A 454-nucleotide genomic window follows, 5' to 3' on the forward strand; every position below is an offset into this window, starting at 1 on the left:
TAAGAGGCTGGTCCGGGGACCAGGCACTCTCCCCGGACAACAAAGCACGTCCCCCTCCTGAGTGGACAAAAAAAATCCACTCCTGGTACCTAGAATTTTCTCCAGCGGCGGGCTGGGAGTCTAATCTTTCTCCTGGCCGAGAAAAGAGCACTCTCCCCGGACAACAAAGCACGTCCCCCTCCTGAGTGGACAAAAAAAATCCACTCCTGGTACCTAGAATTTTCTCCAGCGGCGGGCTGGGAGTCTAATCTTTCTCCTGGCCGAGAAAAGAGCACTCTCCCCGGACAACAAAGCACGTCCCCCTCCTGAGTGGACAAAAAAAAATCCACTCCTGGTACCTAAGATTTTCTCCAGCGGCGGGCTGGGAGTCTAATCTTTCTCCTGGCCGAGAAAAGAGCACTTTCCCCCGGACAACAAAGCACGTCCCCCTCCTGAGTGGACAAAAAAAATCCAC

Source organism: Syngnathus typhle, unplaced genomic scaffold, assembly GCF_033458585.1.
Source record: "Syngnathus typhle isolate RoL2023-S1 ecotype Sweden unplaced genomic scaffold, RoL_Styp_1.0 HiC_scaffold_163, whole genome shotgun sequence".
In the NCBI taxonomy this organism is placed as follows: Eukaryota; Metazoa; Chordata; class Actinopteri; order Syngnathiformes; family Syngnathidae; genus Syngnathus; species Syngnathus typhle.